Here is a 22,034-nt window from a genome sequence, read left to right as displayed (position 1 = left end):
CCAGCATGCTATTAGAATTCAAACTGTCACTTGGAGAGAGAAAGGAAAAAAGGTGAGTGAGAGTGTGAACGATTGGCCATGGGCAGTAGCCCCTAGGCACTAGACAAGTGAATGAAACTTTCTTGGGGCCTTTCAGTAAGCCCATCCGTCAGCTGAAACCAGATGAGTGAATGACTCAACCAACAGTGAGAAGTGAGATGACAGATGTAAGACCTCAGTTGGGCTAGTTCAGCCATCCTCCAGCGGTTCGAGCAACCAGCTCACACACCAGACCTTGTACAACAGAGATGAGCAAATCCTACTATATCTTATCCAAGTGTTTGAATCCCAGAATTCTGAGCAAAATATGGTTATTGTTTTAATACTCAGTTTTGGTGTTTGTAACATAGACAACTGGAACACAAATGAAGGAACTAAGATACAGAAAAATTTTATTACTTGCCCAGCTTCACAGAGATAGTAAGAACCATTGCCTTCAATCACATTTTAAACTGCCTATGTCATTCTTCTTTCCAGAGGACACGCTGGGACCCCTTTTTCCATCATTAGCAAATCTGTCTACACCTATAGATTTTTTTTATATAATGCCAAGTTATTCCTAGAACTTTTCATCTAATAGTTGGACAGTTATTATTAGCATATCTCTTGACTTAATTCTACAACATATAATCTGAGGTATGGTTCAGGACTATTCTTTAGTTTAAAAAAATCTCAGGTGGGATCTTCTATAAGCATTTCATGAAAGAAATCCCGCACACAAAAGCATGTAGTTAGCAATGTGCAACTGACCAAAACTTCCTTAAAGGAAATTCTGGACAGTTTATATAATTTACCAAAAGGTAAACACCTTAATTCTCATGAGACATTAAAGTTTTTCTCAAATGTCCTTTTGACTGCACTATTGATTAGAGGTTTTCTCTTTTGACCATTCTCTAGAACAAAATTCCATCCTTTCTCCCTTCTGGATATTTTCATTTGGAACATCCAAATCCTTCCCACCTCCTTATATGCGGAGAAACTTGTCTCTTTCACAGAAACCCAATCTAATGCTTGCTTTTTTAATTTGTTTTTTTTATTTGTTTTCTTAGAGTTGAGCTTATCTCAACAAAGGAATTTTCATCACTATTAATAGTAGGTGAAAATTTCCACTCAGCATTACTTATATATAAGAAAAAGGGAAGACATGCCTTAACCAGAAAGTAACACTGTTGTTACTTTTTGTTCAGTATATTTTTTTATAAATATATAGAGGACGTTTAAGAAAAAATGAGATTGTAATAAAAGTAGTATAGTGCTTGTTATGTGCCAGCACTATTATAAATGCCTTAAGCTGATTTATTTTATTTTATCCACCTCACAGCCCAATGAAGTCTTTAGTTTTATTAACCCCATTTTCAGGTGAAGAAACTGAAGCAGTTAAGTAATTTGCCCAAGATCACATGCCTGAGATCGAGGTAGTCTTTACCTTAGAGCCTGCACTTTTAATCATTATTCTAACCTGCCATCCATACTAAATATACTGACTTATACTTTGTTTTTGGTTTCTTATATCATGAGTTTTCTATGCAGTCAGATATTATTTTGTAGGAAATTGTTTTTACATTCAGTTAAGTTTATTAAAGTAATAACATGTATAGAACCAATTTGGTAGAGGAGTTATTTTTTATTTTTGAGAGAGAGAGCACATTGCATGTCAGCAGGTGAAGGGCAGAGGGAGAGAGAGAATCTTAAGCAGGCATCATGCTCAGAGCAGAGCCCAACACAGGGCTCAATCCCACAACCCTGGGATCATGAGCTGAAATAAAGAGTTGGACACTCAACCAACTAAGCCAGCCAGGTGCTCCAAACTAATTTTTTAACTCTCCACTGTAATAGTAACCATTCTTTCTACTTTTAATAGCATTAATTAGTTTTGCCTGTTTTAGAAACGTAATCATACAGCATGTACTCTTGGAAATTATCCTTTCTCTTTGCAGTGTAATATTCCCTTTTTTGACATTATAGTTTATCCATTCTGTTGGAATGTGATGTTTCCATTTCAAGACTACTGTAAATGGTGCTGCAATAAACATTCCTGGTACATACGTATTGGTGAACAGATTAATGTATTTCTATAGAGTATATAGCTAATTGTGGGCATTTAGCTTTAATAGATATGGTTAAATCGTTTTTTTATTTATTTACTTATTTGTTTTGTTTAAATTCAAGTTAACATTCAGTGTGGTATTGGTTTCAGGAGTAGAACCCAGTGATTCATCACTTACATACAACCCAACAAGGGTCCTCCTTACTGCCCATCACCCATTTAGCTCCTCTCCCTACCTACCCTCCAACAACCCTCAGTTTGTTTTCTCTATTTAAGAGTCTCTTACGGTTTGCCTCCCTCTCTGTTTTTATCTTATTTTTCCTTCTCTTCCCCTATGTTCATCTGTTGTGTTTCTTAAATTCCACATGAGTGAAATCATATATTTGTCTTTCTCTGACTAATTTATTTCACTTACCATAATACACTCTAGTTCTATCCATGTTGTTTCCCATGGCAAGATTTCATTCTTTTTGATTTGCAAGTAATATTTCATTGTATACATATAAGATACGGTCACCTAGTTTCCTAAAGTGGTTGTACCAACTTGCATTACTACCAGCATTGTATGAGACTCTCATTGTTCTACATTCTTACCAACTTTTTGTTATTTCTTTTTTGCTCTACCATTCTGGTGGGTGTTACAATCACATTGGTATGACTATGTAGTGTTCCATAGTATGGATATGTACTTCTAAAAAAAAAAAGACAGCTCCTCTTGTTGGACATTTAAGTTGTTTCAATTCTTTTTTTGAAAAAATTATGAAGTATTGACATTAATGTTCTTGTCTATTTTTTAAGACCCTGATACATGTTTCCTATGCACATAATTATACAAATAACATTACAAAAATGAATTGTTACAACTTCTACAACTTTACTCAGTAAAAGATAGCATCTCATATTTTTAATTTAAGTTAATTTTATTTCCAGCAAAGTAGAACATTATTTTTGGCAATTTTTATATTTTTAATAAATAATTTGCTTTCATTCTGTGCTAACATTTCTGTTGAAATATGTGTAAATGTCTCTATTGCCAGTATTAACCCTTTCTGGCTTTTTATGTTATGAGCTTTTCCTATTCATCCTTTAACTTTTTAAAAACTTTAAGATATTTGTAATCAAATTTATATTTTACAGCTTTTATCTTTGGTATGCTTCAAAGGGTCTACTCATATTTTCAGCTCTTCAATTCTGCTCTCTTCTTGCCATTTGTGTGTGTGTGTGTGTGTGTGTGTGTGTGTGTGTACACACACATGTCTGGCAAGCATCATCCGTAATCCTAGTGTTACTCTATGAGCTGTTTTCTTTATAGTAGAGTTTCCCTGCTCTATAGTGTTTCCCCAAGAGAGTTATTTACTCAATTACTTCAAGTATTACCACTTCCTATTGCTTATCTTTGTGACTAACACATATCTTCTGTTCTCCAGGCATATCTAATTTTTACTCAATATGTTCCCCAGAACGTCAAATTGAGGAAATGATCTTTTCCCTAAATCTATATCCCCTATTTTGGTGAAAATGGGTAACTACCCTAGTCATGTAAGCCAGAAATCTAGGAGGCATTCTAGATTCTTCCATTTATCTTATTCCTCTACCTCACATTGATGACTGGATCTTATCAATGATTTATCTCATTTCCAATTTTACTGTGCCTAGCTTAGTTCAGATCTTTATCATCCCTTTCCAGGATATATAACCAGTCCTCCTACCTTTATTTTTCTTAGCCATCTCCCAAATCTGATCAGGTTACTCCCTGCCTTATTTTTATTGTGCTTGATTGCATATAGGACAGAATCTATTCTTAGTGTGCCATGCAAAGCCTGTCATGATTTGGCATGATTCCCTTTATCTTATTTTTTTTTCCTTTCTGTCACACCATATAGTGCTTTTAAGACACAATAAGACATTGTTATTACTGTGATTGCACTGACATTGTTACTACTTTAACACTCAGAATTGTAGTATTCAGAAGTGTGTCTCATACACAAAACAATTCTTTACTGCTAGCTAATATTAAGATATTACACGTCAATTTTTTTTTAGTAAAACAATTCGGTCTACTATTGGAAAAATGTATCAGGTTAATTCAAAACGAAATCAAAATTATTTTGCCTGCTGTTTCCTGTTTAGGATTATCTATATTAATAGCTTGCGTTAGTGTGGATTATTAAAGATTTACTGTACTGGAACATTTATTATTTGTTCATATGGATATATTTCAAAGGAATTAACCAAGGATATAAATAGTATGTTATAGCATTAGAAATACATGACTACTAATTTTTGATGATATTTTACCTGGTAAGCATGCTTTATTTAAAGCTATAGTTTCTGAAATTCACCCTCCTTTTTTTTCCCCCCATAGGGCCTTTACCCATACTATCTACTGTCTGGAAATCTTGTTATCTTATCTCCCTTTCCCTGATTAACTTTTTGTCACATCCTTCACTTTTCATTTTAGTCAGTATGCTTTTAGAAAAGTGTTCTCTGAGTTTCCCACACTAGATTAAGGTCTCCTGTTATATTTTTATAGAATCCTGCCACTTTTTTTTTTATAATATAATCTTTCCCACTGAACTTTAATATTGGTTTTTGCTCAGGTTGAAATCTAGCACATAGTACTGTGGGTGGCACATAGTAGGTACTCATGAAATAGTTGATGAATACATAAATATTTTCTTGATAGGCAAAAGAGGATAGATCTGAAATATTTTTCAGAGAGATGCTTCTTTTAAATATAACCTTGACAACTTAATTATATCTAAAAATTACTGTAAAACATCTCTACTGACCCTACAGAATGATTTACTAACAATTTTTATTTTGTATTTCCTTCTTTTTAAAAAACTTTTTTTCATTTTCATTTATTTTAGAGAGAGAGAGAGTGAGTGGGGGAGTAGGACAGAGGGAGAGAGAATCTTAAGCAGACTCCAGGCTCATGGTGGAGCCTGACACAGGGCTTGATCCCAAGACCCTGGGATCATTGCCTGAGCCAAAACTAAGAGTTGGACTCTCAACCAAGTAAGCCACCCAGGCACCCCTATTTATTTCTAAAATAAAATTGGGAAGATAGCTATCAAAATACTTCTGCTTGGTAGTAGAGAAGACTAATTATGTCCCTGGAGATAATTATAACTATGTATTTCAATTTCAGGCCAGGGTTGACTTATTTGATTAGAGCAGTGTCTTTTTTTTTTTAATGTCTATTTTTTGAGAGAGACACAGACAGAGAGACAGAGTGCAGGTAGGGGAGGAGCAGAGAGAGAAGGAGACACAGAATCTAAAGTAGGCTCTAGGTTCTGAGCTGTCAGCACAGAGTCCGATGCAGGGCTCGAATTCAAGCAGTGTGATTGTGACCTGAGCCAAACAAAGTCAGATACCTAACCAACTGAGCCACCCAGGCACCTCAGAAGCAATGTCTTAATAAGAAACTAATATTGCAAGTGAGTCTTGTGAACTTGACTCCAAGACAGCCAAACAAATTATTCTGTAGAATTGAGAATATAGTGGTATTCATTGGTGGCATTGCCATTAGCATTGGAATGTCCATTTCACAATGGACAGCATCCTAAGTAGACTGCTTCTTAACTGTGTCTTGCCTTCTTTGGTTTCCGTCTTTATCTAGTTTTCCAGTCTTCCTAACCATTCTATAAAGTACCCAGTGAATAAATTCCTTTTCAGTTTTTTTTTTTGTTTTTTTCCCTTCATTTCTTCTACTTAACATACGTTCTTTGTTGTGTTTTGTGTTTTACAATTAACAACCTACTACATGTCCTAAAGGGAACTTAATTAACATTAGTGAATTAATTTATGTCCACCCATGAAAGGCAACTTGGGTCTTATTTGTATGCATGTTTCCTAGGGCTCCCAGTAAGTCAATGAACAGTACTCTTTGGATGCATAGTTAAGCTCTTTGGTACAACAATCAAAGAGCATAAGACTTTAAATATTAGTTCAGAGAAATATTTTTATATAGAACTCTGAATGACAGTGTTTCATATTCCTTAAGAAAATAGATTGTCAGGAAATATTTTCAATGCGTAATATTCAGAATAAAAATTTTTATAAATCAACAAAAAGATAATATATGAGAAAGGAAACATGAATAGATAAATTACTAAAGATGAAATTCAGATGATCAGTCAACATATGAAAAGATACTTTACTTCACTAGTAGTCAGTGAAATGTGATTTAAAATCACATGTCTTCTTTCATTCTCCAGATGGGCAAAGATGAACAAGTCACATGTATGGCAAGAATGTTGAATATAAATTGGATAGCCGCTCCTGGGATCATTTGGTTGTACTTACTAAAATTGAAAATGGGTATAAACTAGACCCAGGAATTTCCCATTTAGGTTTTCCTGAATAGAAACAGTTAATACATGTGCAAAAATAATTATGTATTTAAAAACAAAGGAAAAGACATTTGGCAAGGATGTGGAGAAATTGGAACCCTCATACATTATTGGTAGAAATGTAAAATAGAGCAGCCACTTTGGAAATAGTTTGGCAGTTTCTCAAAATGTTAAATACCAAATTGCCGCATCCAGTAGTTTTACTCCTGGAAATCTATTGAGGAAAAAACATATGTTCACACAATAACTTCTACACGAATGTTCATGGCAGCATTACTTGTTATAACCATAAAGTGGAAACAACTAAATTGGTGAAAGAGAAGATGGTCTATCTATACAATTAAGTACTATTAAGTAAGCAATAAAGAGCAACAAAATATTGATACATGTCCCAAGGTGGGTGAACCTCAAAAACGTTATGCTGAGTGGAAGGCATGAGACACAGAAGACCACATACTGTATAATTTCATTTATATGAAAGAGAAAAAATTTGTAGAAGGAGAAAGTAGATTAGTGGTTGTTTCAGGCTAGTGGTAGGAATGGAGAATAACTCCAAATGAACATGAGGCTTTTTGGGGGGGTGAAGAGAAATGTTCTAAAGTGAAATAGTGGTGATGATTGTATAACTATAAGTTTACCTTAAAAATCCTACTGAACTGTACACTTAAAATTGGTTAATTTGATGGAATGTAAATTATATCTCAGTAAAACTGAAATAATGGTTAATTGCTGGAGATTTTATAAAATTTTAGCCTGAGATGATAGGCCAATGCTTGTATGAAGGATAGCTGGAAGAAATTATGATCACAGGCATATCATGACTTTTAGGAGAAATAAACAAAATGGACAAACAACAGAGATAGAAAGAGAGATGGAGGGGGGAGGTGAGGAGATACACATTCCTTGTAATAATGGAAACAGAAATAACCTAAAGGCTCATCAACAGAGAAACAGCTAAGTAAAATATGGTGCATTTGAAGAAGATAACTTGCAAAAAGATATGTACAACATAACACCATTCAGGTATATTTAAAAAAATAGTATAAATGTTTTCTGTGGAACTATGTGTATGTAAAAGTATAAAAAGAAATTTGAAGGCTACACACAAATTTAGAATAGTGGTTACCTATGCGGAGCAAAGCACAGAAATCAGGATGAAGCTAGAAATCAGGAGGGCTTTTAGTATTGTATGTAGTGCAAATTTATTCAAAATTCTTTAATTTTTTAAAAGTATAAACAGAAAAATGGGCTTGAAGCAAATATTCCAAAATACCAATAGTAGTATTTCCGGGTGGTGGGAATAAAGAGGAGAAAAGAAACCAGAATTTAAGAAACAAATATAAAAGATCTGTCTCTTTTTCTTTTGAGTACCTAATGTAAAGCTGGGTGATTTTTTTTAATGTAAAAGAGAAAAAAAGTTTGAAAAATATTAGTGATAAACCTTAAGCCCAAGGCAGACCTGAGGACCGCAGCTTCACATAATATTATTAATGAACTTTCCAGATTATAATGTTTTGAACATCTTATAGCCACATGTGGCACATTTACCATTCTCTGTTTCTTATTCAACAACAATTAATCATGCATATGAAATCTGATGGTGTTTTTCAAACCACTTACATTATTCATTTCTTCAACTGAGGAAAGTGAGAACTTACTTTCTGTCATTACCTAGCAGCTCTTATGAGTCATTTAATTATAGAAATAGTTGCTTTCTCTAAAAAGTGGAGTTAAAAAAATATATATAATACATATTTTTGGAATATATATTAAATGACTTTCAGCTTCAAGCAGAAACCCAGTTGAAACTGAAACACAGGAACGCCTGGGTGGCTCAGTCGGTTAGGTGTCCGACTTCGGCTCACGTCATGATCTCACTGCTCTTGAGTTTGAGTCCCGCATCTGGGTCTCTGCTGACAGCTCAGGGCCTGGAGCCTGCTTCAGATTCTGTCTCCATCTCCCTCTCTGTCTCATCTCTCTCATTATATCTATATATGGTTAGATGTAAATAAATAAATATTTTAAAAATATTTTAAAGAAACTAAATTGCAAAGAGAATTTTCTAAAGTAAATTGAAAGTGCAAGTGATGATATTGGCTTTAGGACTTGTGGTGTCCAGGACCTTAAGTGATATTGTTAGATTTACCTGCTTCTCTCTCTGTATCTTTTTTTCTGTCTCTCTCTCTCTCTCTCTCTCTCTCTCTCTCTCTCTCTGTGTCTTTTTCTGTCTTATAGTATTGACACAGTTTTTTTAATGGTCAGAACCTGGAGCTGGAAGTCACTGAATATTGGGTCTGGGAAACCTTATTTCCAAGACCTATTCTTGCCATCAGAAACATACAATAAAGGGCCCCATTTCTAACTTTCGTATATCATAGAAGTTCATTTAATGGAGAGAACTTTGCATCTAAACTTTAAGAGTAGGGAGTCCAGGAATTATATTTTATATCTTTCCAACCTCTCCTTCTATTGTGGAATGGAAAAGATGTTGAATGAGCCAATTTGCAGTATCCAATACAGTTCACTCCTTTGGCTGGTTCACTCCTTTTGGCACCTGTATTCACCCTTTTACTGATGTTTCCATACAACAGTGGCAACTGCAATGTGCTGCATCTAATTGAATGCTGCTATCCTTCACGTAAATGAGAACACATTCAAACTTCTACTCAAAGGGAGAGACTTAAAATTACATCAGCTCCTGTATCAATCTGTGGATGATACTCATCTCAGCTTTTAGATCACTGTGATTTTCTCCTGTCCTGGTGCTAAATTCTAAAGTTAGCCATCTTATGTAAAATTATTGGGGAAAGGACAGAAAGAAATTGATGTGTTTATATATACACACACACCCATATGCACACACATAGCAGAGCAAAGTAGTATTTATGGGTAGCTGCTGCAGTCCTTGTTTTGTCTGAAGTTGGTATTATATATATAACCTCTCCACTGTTCATTGCATGTGTCTTCTGCCAGCTTATAGTTCGAAGGGCTTCTATTTAAGGATAGTAGTTTAGGTCATCATTCTTGAGTTACTAAAAACTTGGTAGCGTTTCCTGTATGGGAATGCTGAGGCAACCTATGTGTTTTTCACCACTCAATATGGAAATTACAAGACACTTCACGAGATCTCCTAGGATCAGTCTTATTCTTTTCTGCCCACATTTTGTAGCAAGAATCTATGTCTCAGTGATAACTAGGACTAATCACCCAAACAGAAATAATAACTCTCTATCTTGCCTGTTATTTTAGTGCAAAGAGGTGATGATCTTAGCTTCTAGTTCAAGGAGTTCATTGTTATGTCCTCTTGGTCGAAGTATCCCTTCCATGGGTACTAAAATTTGTACATTATCCAGAGTCACAGGGACAGGAAGCAAACATTCATCAGATGGATAATTAAGGATGATACTATTTTCATTAATTCTATGATACATACTTTTCTCAAATGTTATTGTCTGAAATTAGGATGCCTCCTAAACTTGGTGGTATCCTGTAGTTACTGTCTTTCAGGCAATACCTGCGACATACTTGTCATTGTCTATGCATGCACAAACATCAGAACAGATATATGGGAAGAAAATCTAGGAGGTGGTAGTAGGACACTTCAAGACATATTGCATGAACAATATTCTTGATGTTTTAAAGGACAATATTTGTATAAAAACACAGAATAATAATCGTGAGTCAAAAAATGATTCCACAGAGTCAGAAACTGAATGTGAAGGAGTTTTAGGAATTCCTTAACCACACAATTTTTTTATTTTGTGCGTGCACAAGTGAAAGAAAAAGTTAGTGACAATAGGTCTAAAGTAGTTATAAACAATAACAGAAATTGTAACTAATAAAGCATTACCTCATAGTTTAATTGCTGCACTTTTTTCCTTTTTTCTTTCTTAGTGGTAAATAAAATAATGATGATTCTTACAACTGAATAATCTTAGATTCAGTGAAATAGTGAGGTCTATCACTCATACCTCTACCTTCTGGTTCTCACATCTATGCTTTTTATGGTTGAAGAAATACCACTATGACAGATTTCTTTCATATGTGACTATAAGATTTCAGGACATTTCAGGTTTTCCTGATAATTAATCTTATTTTTGAATGAATACTATTCATTAATCATTTTGAATTAAAATTTTTGTTAATGTTTTATTTAATTTTGAGAGAGAAAGAGACAGAGAGACAGAGCATGACTGGGGGAGGGGCAGAGTGAGAGGGAGACACAGAATCCAAAGCAGGCTCCAGGGGCGCCTGGGTGGCTTAGTCAGTTAAGCATCTGGCTTCGACTCAGGTCATGATCTCATGGTTCGTGGGTCCGAGCCCCGCATCCGGCTCTGTGCTGACAGCTAGCTCAGAGCCTGGAGCCTGCTTCCGGTTCTGTGTCTCCCTCTCTCTCTGACCCTCCCCTGCTTGCGCTGTCTCTCTCTGTCTCTCAAACATAAAATAAAAACATTAAAAAAATTTTTTAAAACAAAATAAAGCAGGCTCCAGGCTCTGAGCTGTCAGCACAGAGCCCAATGCAAGGCCCAAACTCAAGAACTGTGAGATCATGACTCAAGCTGAAGTTGGACTCTTAACCAACTGAGCCACCCAGGTGGGTGGAATTTTTGTTTATTTCATGGCCATCTCTGTTTCATTTTCCATTATGTTTCTATCTAAATATTATCTTAGTTCTGTAATACATAAATTTAAAGATGAAAAAGGAGGTACTCCTCATATATGTTCAAGTCAAGAGTCTGTAATTTTTTTATTGAAAAATTCCCAAGAGGCACATTCAGTTGAGCGTCTGACTTCAGCTCAGGTCATGATCTTATGGTTTGTGGGTTCAAGCCCCGCATTGGGCTCTGTGCGGACCACTAGCTCAGAGCCTGGAGCCTGCTTCACATTCTGTGTCTCTTTCTCTGTCCTTCTGCTGTTCATTCTCTGTTGCTCAAAAATAAATAAGTGTAACAAAAATTTTAAAAAAAGAAAAATTCCCAAAACTCTTCCCAGGTGTAGCTAACCTGGCATATTCCTATCTCAATTTCCCCTTAGCAAATTCTCTAAAATGCCTGCAGCCACTTCCTTAATACCTGACATAATGGGAAGTATGAAGGAGAAGTTGGAATGTAAAGAGAGAGCAGTTTTAACCAATTGTAGTTAAAAATGTCTCCCTTTTCCAAATCTTACAAAAGCATATATTCTTGGGAACACAATGCTAGAGTCTCTCCCAGGGCATTATAATTTTCCCCTGCACCTGAGGGTTCCTGAAATTTAAGGTTCTTTAACTCAGCAGTTAATCTGCTGTGGATCTTGGATTTCAGTTCTCTTTCAGAGGGAATGCCTCTCTTCTGGCTGGCCACTTATGACTCTCTTGCCCACATGCCTTTCTCTGGGGTCCCTAGGACATAAACACTTTTTTCCTGCTCTTGCAAGGGAAGCTCGCTGTCTGTACTACTCTACTCCACCACCTGGGGGCTTAAGTGGCTTCATCCACCATAATATCTACATTCAGTGCATTTGTTAAGTCTGAAACAGCCTCTAACTCCTGTGGACTCTAGAGGGTAGGAGACAGGTCAGATCTCTGAGTGTTTCCTCAGAAGCCCCTTATTTGATTTGAGGTAAAGGTGAGAAACACCACCCCTGCCACGTGGTGCTGCCTCTCACAATTTGCCCCATAACAGCTCTCTCCGGGAATCTCCAGCCTGCCACTGATGTAAACTGGCTAATGTTGGCAGATCTTGTTTCATGATCTCTCAGTTTGTCTCTGTATAGGTGGCTTAGTCTCTGAGAGTAATTAGCACCTCTTCTTTTGTGTTCATTGTGGAGGAGCTGGTCACCTGATGGAAAACTAATGAGAATCATTTTAATACCGGTTGGTATCTTAGGTGTCTACTTAATTACTTTTAGCTCTGTTTTCTCCTGGAAATCTTGTACCAAGCTGAGCAAATGTTTTTGAGGGCTTATGTGTTCTATGTTCTTTGATGGGTACCGGGAATGCAAAAATAAACAAATCCACTGTAAACTCAAATGTAACATGAAGAGTAATATGGTTTATCTGCCATATTAAGCCATAGTTTCTAAACCCCATTTGAAAAACCCAATATAAAAACAGGTGTTTCCAGGGCACGTGGGTAGCTCAGTCAGTTGAGTGTCAGACTGCAGCTCATGTCATGATCCCACAGCTCGTGAGTTCGAGCCCCACATTGGGCTCTTGTGCTGACAACTCAGAGCCTGGAGCCTGCTTTGGATTCTGTGTCTCCCTCTCTCTCTGCCCCACACCTGCTTGTACTTGCTTTCTGTCTCTAAAAAATGAATAAATGTTAAAAAAGAATTAAAAACAGCTGTTTTCTTTAAAGTTATATGATCTTCTACAAAAGATTTGACTTTGCCATTATGTAGTAATTATGATCAAATTTAAGAAATTAAACATATTACATAATACATTTACTAGTAATTTTTAATTAAATTGTAAGTAAATTTAAATGTGATATTGGAGTGTTGTAGGGGACTTTGGAGGGCTTTATTTTATCACTGAGTTGTGTAAATAGGGAAGATTTGTCAGAGGGGGTGATTGGGGATTAGTTTCTAATGCAGTGGGTTTTGTGGGAACTTTATAGTTAGGTTTGTATACATGAAATGATGCTCTTTTGTATATGTAGCACATAAAATTTTTATGTTATGACCTAAACTTGGCTTCTTTTGGTATACTGCGAAGACCTGAGGTAATGACAATAAAAGATTTTTCTGGATTTGTATGTGAAGCCTACATGGCCCCATTCTGCCACCTTCTGGCAGACTCCGTATCCTCTAGTGCCATAAACTAAGAGTCCTCTAACTGGTCCTGCATGTCACCATATCATTTATTTTCTGGCCTGGGAGATTTCAGATGGGGTCAGTGTATGCTGGTAACATACTTCTAATGCCCTAGGCTCACAGTGATTTCTTAGTTCTAAAATGTGTCAGAGTTTATTAGAATGTGATACCTACTACATGATGATATGAAGAGCTATTACCTTTAACAGTATGTAGTTATAACTACATTTTCCTCAAAATTAATAGATGTTACTTGAAATGAAAACATACCAAGTTTTGGTAGATATTTATCACAGTCACAATAAGAAATTATATGGAGAATGATATAGAAATGAGAGTTACTTAAATCACTGCTAAGTTCTTAAAAACAAATGTTGGATTCAGTGATCACTTATCAGAGCTTGAAATAAAAAGAGAAGCCATGTGCATGGTAATGAAATCTTAATACTTTATATCCTTGGTTTTGTGACTCTTCAGTATATTTTGATTATTCAGAAAGATTCTGGTAAAGGCTTAAAACTTTTGAAAATATAATTTATTTGAAATAAATATATACTTCTGGGGAGGTATTCTCAACCATATTAGTATTTTTAAAAGATTTATCTTTCCAGGAAAGAACAAAGTTACTATATCTGCTAGTATTACGAATAGTTGCATTTAATTAAGTAAGCAGCATGAGTTCAGAATAATTAATCATTTGCCATAACTTATTCTTAGTACAATATTAAACTAGTTTACTGTGTCTATGATATAAATGAGAATTGGGTTTTTTTCCCTTTATTTTTCTTATATTTGATAGCAAATTTAGTTCTTATTCCTAATTGGACTCTGACTTTTGAAAAGTTATTTTAATAATCCATTGAATTTTCTATATTACCTATTTTTCTATCTGGAGATTTACAGGTTTCTTTTAATAATACTTCCAGTGAATACATTTTATGCTTTGAATAAAATTTATCATTTTCTCTTCTTATATCATAACATTATATTAAAGATGAATATATGTTCAATGAGAATTTTTTATTTGAAGAAAACCAATTTGCACAATTTTTTATTATATAAAAAGAAAAAGGTTTTGCCTAGAGCTCTTTAAAATCTAATCTCTTTTCCATTAAGGTTCTTTCCTAATGTAGGTGCCCTATCTGCCAAAAAGCACAATTTTAAGCAGGGTGTTTTGACATACAGTAATGGGACACAGAGAACTAACGCCCTTCATATTTTAAGAGTAATATTGTCTTGATATCACTGGAATTGTCCATTCAGATCTATACCATCTTTTCCAAATTGCATACATTGACTCTTACTGTACACATGCCACTTTTTCACAAATACCAAATACTAAAACTGAATAGTTTTTTATAATCCTTTTGAAGTGCTATACCCAACGTGGGGCTTGAACTTCATTAAAACCCTGAGATGGAGAGTTGCATGTTCTACCAGCTGAGCCAGCCAGGAGCCCCTGCCATGTACATTTTTAACTAATCTAAGCTCTCCCTTAATAGCAGTATACTACTTCACTTATTGCATGGATACCTTATAACAGAGTATTCCCAAATCTTTTCTCCTATTCCTTATGACATTGCTATCATTCACCTCATTTATCCATATTCCATAATCACAGTGTACATATTATTATTATTATTAATTTGCTATGTTTTAGATCAACTATGAATAAAAAATATTTTATCTTCCTTTTTTTTATCTGATGCTTTCCCCCAAGTTTCTAACCTGTATCATTTTGCTTCTCCCTGAAAAACTTTTTCTTGTAGGACAGTTCTGTGGACAATAAATGCCCTTAATTTTTGTTTGCTAGAAAGAGACTTTGTCTTTCATTTTTTAAGAATAATTTAAATGGTTACAGGGACACCTGGGTGGCTCAGTTGGTTAAGTGTCTGACTTTGGCCCAGATCATGATCTTGCGGTTTGTGAGTTCAAGCCCCCGCATCAGGCTCTGTGCTGACAGCTCAGAGCCTGAAGCCTACTTAGGATTCTGTGTCTCCCTCTCTCTGCCCCTACCTTGCTCTGTCTCTCTCAAAAATAAATAAACATAAAAAATTTTTTAAATAAATAAATGATTACAGAATTACGGGTTAGTGGCTTTTTTCTTTCAACTCTTAAATATTTTACTCCACACCCTTCTTATTTGCTGGTGATGAGAAGGCTGTCATAATTCTTATTTGGTTTCTCTATAGGTAAGATTCTTACCATCCCTCTGGCTTCTTTCAAGATTTTCATTGTTTTGGGGTTTTTGCAGGTTGAATATGATGTATTCATAGTTATTTTGATACTTATTTTGCTTGCTATTTTCTAAGCTTCCTGAGCCTGTGTTTTGGTGTCTGTCATTTACTGTGTAACATTCTCTGCCATTATTACTTCAAATATTTCTTCTGATTCTTTTCCTTCTCTTTCTGGTATTCCAATTATGCGTATATTACACTTTATTTTTAAAAAAAATTTGTAATGCTTATTCATATTTGAGAGATAGAGACAGAGCATGAGTGGGGGAGGGACAGAGAGAGAGGGAGACACAGAATCCAAAGCGGGCTCCAGGCTCTAAGCTGTCAGCACAGAGCCTGACGCAGGGCTCGAACTCACAGACCATGAGATCATGACCTGAGCTGAAGTCCGATGCTTAACTGACTGAGCCACCCAGCCGCCCCAATGTGAGGTGTTCTTAGTCATCATGCCCAATTATTTAATGAAGATTTGGGAATACTCTGTTATAAAGTATCCACACAATAAGTGAAGTAGTAATACTTCTATTTAAGGGTGAACTTAGATTAGTTAAAAATGTACATGGCAGGGGCTCCTGTTGGTTGAACATGTAACTTTTCATCTCAGGGTTTTAATTAAATTCAAGCCCCATGTTGGGTATAGCGCTGACTTAAAAAAAATGTATATTGCAAACACTGGAACAACCACTAAAATTTTTCAGAAAAGAAGAATAATAAAACATTAAGAGACAGAAAAGGGGGGTAGGAAACACAGGCAATGAGTAGAAAACAATTATAAACATGGTAGATAATCATCTGATTATGATTATAGTCATTTAAATATGAAGCATTTAAATACCTCAATTAAAAGACATTTTGTCAGAGTGGATTAAACAAAAATGAGACCTTATATAAAAAGAAAGACCCAGCTATGTGTTATCTGTAAGAAATCCACTTTAAGTATAAAAAATTAGAAAGGGCTAAAGAAAGATATACCATGCTATCACTAACTTAAAGGAAGCTGGAGTAACTATATTAATTTCAGACAAAGATTTCAAAATAAGGGAAATTATGAGGGATAAGAAGGGACATTACATAATTATTTGGTGGTCAATTCTGCAAGAATACTTAACATCCTAAACACACACAATTAACAAGGGTATCAAAGCACATGAGGCAAAAGATGATAGAACTTAAAGGAAATACAGAGAAAGCCACTATTATAGTTGGAGACCTCAATACCCCTCTTAACTTGAACTTGTAGATAACGTGAACAGTACTATCAAGCAACTCCCATTTCATCACTTGCCTTTTAGTGTTTGTTGATTGTTTCCTCTGCTTTGCAGAAGCTTAAAAATTTTTCTAATTAAAAAAATAAAAACTTGATCTAGGGAAAAGTCAATAAAATTGATAAGTATCTAGTCAGACTAATAAGAAAGAGATGAAGAACACAAATTACCAACATTAGAAATGAATGGGCATTAAAAGGTGATGAATACTGTGAAAAATTCTAGCCCACTAATTGACACCTCAGATGAATGAATCAATTTTTTGAAGGACATAGATTATCAAAACTTACACAAATAGAAATAGATAATCTGAATAGACCTATTATAAGACTGAATCAATCATTTGAAAATTAATGATTAAGAAGTAGTTTCTGAAAAACCATCAGGACTAGATGGATTCAATGGTGAATTCTACCAGATACAACTCAATTGTAAGGTAAATAATCTAATTAAAAAGTGGCAAAAGATCTGGACAGACATCTTACTGAAGATAATGATGATAAGTAAATAAGCCTATGAAAAGATACTCAACATCATTTGTCCCTAGGGAACTGCAAAATAAAAGAATAAGATACTACTATATATCCTTTAAAATGGCTAACGTTAAAACACACATAAAACTGACTGCCAATTTCTAATAAGGACACAAAACAACAGGAACTCTTCATTAGTGCTGGTAAAAAGAAATGGTACAACCAATTTGGAAGACATTTGGCACTTTCTTGCAGAGCTAAACATAATCTAACCATACAATCCAGCAATCACATTCCTAGGAATTTAACTTACTACACTGACTTAAAAACTACATCCACACAAAAACCTGCACATGAAAGTTTATAGCAGCTCTATTCATAGCTGCCAAAAATTGGAAGTAACTATGGTCCTTCATTGGGTGAATAGATAAACTATGGTATATCCACATGAAAGGTTATCATTCAGTGATAAAAAGGAATAAGCCATAAAACTACAAAAAGACACACATAGATTTTAAATGCATATTGCTAAGTGATAGAATAAGATGGAAAAGTCTGCATAGAGTATGACTCCAATTTTGACACTCTGGAAAAGGCAAAACTCTAGCAGTGGTAAAAAGATCAATAGGTGCCAAGAATCAGGGAAGCACAGGATATTTATAAAGGTGCTAAACTGTTCTGTTGATAATGTAATTGTGGTTACATGACATTATATATTTGTCCAAACCCATAGCACCTACAGTACACAGAGTAAATCTTAATGTATATAATTTTTTTAATGTATGTACTTTTTTAAAAAACATTTATTTAGAAAGTTGGGGGATCCCAGAATGAAATGCAGACTGTGACAAAACAATCTAACCTTATTACAAACTCATGAAACAACCTCACTGAAGATGAGGCAAAAGATGTTATTCTAAGTATATTTGGAAATAAGTGAAATCTTTCTAAGAGTAGAGGTAACAGGAACTGCATAGTAGTGTACTTGAGTTCATAAAGTTATTTCCCATGGGGATAAAGTTGCTAACTCTACCAGGTTAGCAATTCTGATATTTCCATATGTGTATACTGAAATTGAACAAGTAAGTAAATGAATGGTGGATGGTAGAGGCCAGACTTCTCACTGTTGGAGTGGGAGTTTTCAAGTAAGAAAGAGGAGGAAGTTAAATGAATTAGAGTTGAAGATACTAGGAAGAACTCATTTTTACCTTATTATAGACACAAATGACTACATGTAGAAATACTTATAGATATGTGTATATACACATGCATTTTTCTGCTCTGTCAGCTGAGAAGGCCTAATGGCAACAACACTCCAGTAGCAACAAGCTCACCTAGTTCTCAGATCCTCGTCTCTAATACCATTCTCCAATAAAAGGAACTAGGTCTCCTTGGAAAAATGACTGATTCTAGGATTGGGGCAGGAAATATACAAAATGAGCATGGGCCATTTTATAGTGCTAGTAAGCAAGTGTTCAAACATGCATGTATGTGTGCACATGCTCATGCACACAAAACGATTGTGTATCAGAGTGACATAGGAAACAATTGAAAGTTTCCAATGGCCAAAACTTGAATTGAACAACAAAATAAATAATATAATATTGGATTATAGCCCAAAATATAAAATAAATATCCAAGAGTCCATACAGAGTATAAATAAATGATTGAATAAATAAATGGGGAAGAAGAGACACATTGCCCTGGCAGTGGAATTCCATTCTGCCTTCAAGGAAGTAGAGTCTAACTCCCATTCCTTAAGTGTGCTCCAGGCATAGTGACTTCATTCCAAAAGTACAGTATGGAATGGGTGAGAGGGGAGTAACTCTACAGTGGAGGCACCTGAAAAACACTACCTCGCCCAGGCGATCAAGGATAGCATTCACATTGAAAAGTCATGTCATGTTGATAGTATATACCCTTGAAATGATGCGATATTAAATGGCATTTTACTTCTTTTGTCCTCAGTGCCCATAACCCCAACTAATCATGAAAAGAACAACACACAAATATTAATTGAGGAACACTGTACAACATATCTGACCAATACTTCTCAAAATTGTCAAGGTCATCAAAACAAGGGAAATCTGAATAAGAGTCTAAGGAAATATGAGTCATCATAGCTAAGAAGAGCCAAAGGAGACACGAGTACTAAATGTAATTTGGTATCATGAATGGGATCCTTGAACAGGAAAAGGACATTAGTTAAAAGCTAAGGAAATGTGAATACAATACAGACTTTGGTTAACAATAATGTATCAACATTGGCTCATTAATTATACAAATCTACCATACTAATGTGAGATGTTAATAATAGTGAAAACTGGGTGTTGGATATATAGCAACCTGTTCTATCTTTGTGATTTTTCTGTAAATATAAAACTGTTCTAAAATAAAAATTTTAACAAAAGTTCCATTTTATATAAGTCTTAAACATATAAACCATATTGTCACAAAGTATCAAGTTGCTGGGATTTAGAATGGAAAGAAGCAAAGATTATGAAGATGCATGAGAAAAGTTCATTATCTTGCTTTTGGTCATGGTTTCACAGTATATGTCACAACATCAAATTTTACACTTCAAATATTTGCAGCTCATTGTATGTCCGTTATATTCATTAAAACTTTTTTTTTTAACAAATAGGGAACAAACAGAAAAGAAGTAACAAAATAATAGACCTAAAGCCAATTATATCAATAATTACAGCAAATGTAAATGATTTAAACAAGATACTGTGTTGTATACAAGAAATTGACTTTAAATATACTGATATAGTGTTTAAAAGCAAAAGACTGGAGGGAAAGACATGCCATACAAATACTATTTGGTGAAATTTGTATTGGCTGTATAATATCATACAAATTCAACTTCAAGAAAATTAGCCGGGATTTAAGAGCGGACATTTACTGCTGGGAGCCATTTCTGAATTAAGGCAGGTTTGCCAGGCCTCCCACCATCAGATGGCAACGCGTGTCTACACCTACTCAACCCCCACTCAATTTCTGCTTAAGCACTGACCTCCAAGGCATCTGACTGACTGATATCAGGAGTGACTTGCCTTCTTATACTAAAAATATGTGAATTAACGTGTGAAAAAACTTGTTATAGGAATTTCTTCTTTTGTTATTATAGAAGCAAATATTACATTTCCTGAGAAAAACCTGTTTTTCTTCCCCTTGAAAAAACAGGCTAAATAAAGCTAACTCTCGGGTCAGTGCAGAGATGCCTGCCTGGTGATCAGAAAGAAGCTGAGGCTCTCTCACTCCCTTTTGCTGACACTGTCCATCCTTCAGGGAGCCCTGGACCTGCTGGAGCTGGACTCCAGCAATTTACAATGCTCAAAGTGTCCATTTCATAAGAAGACAAAACAATCCTAAGTATATATGAACCTGATAACAGAGATTCAAATACATGAAATATAAACTAATATAACTGAAAAGAGAGAAATAGAAAAATCTACAAAGTTGAAGACTTCTTTAATCTTCTCTCAGTTATCTATAGAACAATTAAACTAAAAATCTGAAAGAATATAGAAGACGTTCTTGAACAATACCATCAATCACATTGACCTCATTGACATTGATAGTATACTTAACAATTATAGAAGATACTCTTTTCAAATTTTCATGGAACATTCACCATCAAAGACCATATTCTTGGTCATAAGACAACACTTTAAAAATTTAAAAGAATTAAAAATCATGTTTTCTGACGATAATGGAATTAATTAGAAATCAGTAACAGAAAGAGACCAGGGAATTTTTTCAGGTACTTGGAAATTTAAACAACACACTTCTAAATAATCCAAGGTATTACTCCCAAAAAAGTAGAGGGAAGGAAAAAAGACAAGAGCAGGAATCAACGAAATTGAAAACAGAAAGAATGATAGAGAAAATCAATGAAAACAAGAGGTGGTTCCTTAAAAAATACTTGAGTCCTCTTGCCAGATTTACCAACAAATGGAAAGTAGGCAAATTACCACTATCAGAAATGAAAGAGGGGTTATAACTACAGACACCATAGACATTAAAAGGGTAATTAGGAGAGTTTTGGAACATTCTATTCACATAAACTTGACAACTTAGTTGAAATAGACCATTTTGTGAAAAACAAACTACCAATATTCACTGAAGATGAAATAGACAGCTGAATAGTACCATATCTACCAAAGAAATTGAATTGGTATTCGTAGCCTTTCAAAAAAGAACTCCTGGCCCAGTTAGTTTCCCTGTAAAATTCCACAAAAAAATATAAGGAAAAAATGATACCACTTCTTTGCAGTCTCTTCCAGAAAATAGAAGACAGAATACAGAAAACCTCTTAACTTATTTTATGAGGTCATCCTTAATCTGATACCAAAATCATTCAAAAACAGTAATGAAAATGAAATTTGAAAATATTTCTTATAAACATATACACAGAATTCTCAAGAAGTATTAGTAAGTTGAATCTAGCAGTATATAAAAATAATAGAGGCTAAAGTCTGGGATTGTGATGCCTCCCGTTTTGGTTTTCTTCTTCAGTATTACTTTGGCTATTCGGGGTCTTTTGTGGTTCCATATGAATTTTAAGATGGTTTGTTCTAGCTTTGAGAAGAATGCTGGTGCAACTTTGATGGGGATTGCATTGAATGTGTAAATTGCTTTGGGTAATAATGACATTTTAACAATGTTTATTCTTCCAATCCATGATCACAGAATGTTTTTCCATTTCTTTGTGTCTTCTTCAATTTCCTTCATAAGTCTTCTATAGTTTTCAGCATACAGGTCTGTTACATCTTTGGTTAGGTTTATTCCTAGGTATTTTATGGTTTTTCGTG

The 22,034-nt window shown here is 34.8% G+C and overlaps 1 protein-coding gene across 1 annotated transcript in view; it reads left to right on the top strand.

Moving 5' to 3' along the window:
* The window catches only part of PRKACB (protein kinase cAMP-activated catalytic subunit beta), a 113,133-nt gene that overhangs the window by 21,935 nt on the left and 69,164 nt on the right, over nucleotides 1-22,034 (top strand). The gene's annotated exons all lie outside the window — the stretch shown is intronic.

Source organism: Suricata suricatta, chromosome 8, assembly GCF_006229205.1.
Source record: "Suricata suricatta isolate VVHF042 chromosome 8, meerkat_22Aug2017_6uvM2_HiC, whole genome shotgun sequence".
Classification (NCBI taxonomy): Eukaryota; Metazoa; Chordata; class Mammalia; order Carnivora; family Herpestidae; genus Suricata; species Suricata suricatta.
The sequence above is the reverse complement of the archived record's forward strand: the minus strand, read 5'-3'. Positions and strand labels throughout refer to the sequence as shown.